Genomic DNA, 552 nt, shown 5'->3' with positions numbered 1-552 from the left:
AGACCGGGACAGCAACGCTGGTTGCAATTTTCACCAGGAAACAAAACGTTCCTGAGCACTGGCACTCGACTCCCTGTGTGCCAAAATTCCTAGAAAAGCCCCTGGCAGGGTTTTGACCAGGACACACAATTCCTGGCTGCGTTTCAGGTGTTAGCATGGGACACAGGTTACTCCTAAAAGGCAGATTGTGGGAGATTTCACCTGGAGACAGCAGAGCTCAGGAATACAAGTGTGGGCTGTCTGTCCCACTCCATTTAGCCTCCCTGCTAAGAAATACAGGCCTGGGCACATTTAGTTTGCTAATAAAGCCACAGCCAGTACACAAGCGAACTATTCAGGGACTTGTTTAGGAGAACTCCTTGTCATTTGCTGGAAAATTAAAGAACTCACTGAAATCTCTTACGTCCTGTGTGTATTTGCCTAAGAGACCCACCAAACCAGAATACTCTCAATCGGTCTAAATTAGCACATTTTTTTTTTGCTACCTGGCCACTGTGCTCGAACAAACATGATGTTTACTGGGAGAGGAGGAAATATTCAGAAATACCTTTT

Source organism: Empidonax traillii, unplaced genomic scaffold, assembly GCF_003031625.1.
Source record: "Empidonax traillii isolate 1590-97213 ecotype Southwest subspecies unplaced genomic scaffold, ASM303162v1 scaffold1862:size54582, whole genome shotgun sequence".
Lineage (NCBI taxonomy): Eukaryota > Metazoa > Chordata > Aves > Passeriformes > Tyrannidae > Empidonax > Empidonax traillii.
The sequence above is the reverse complement of the archived record's forward strand: the minus strand, read 5'-3'. Positions refer to the sequence as shown.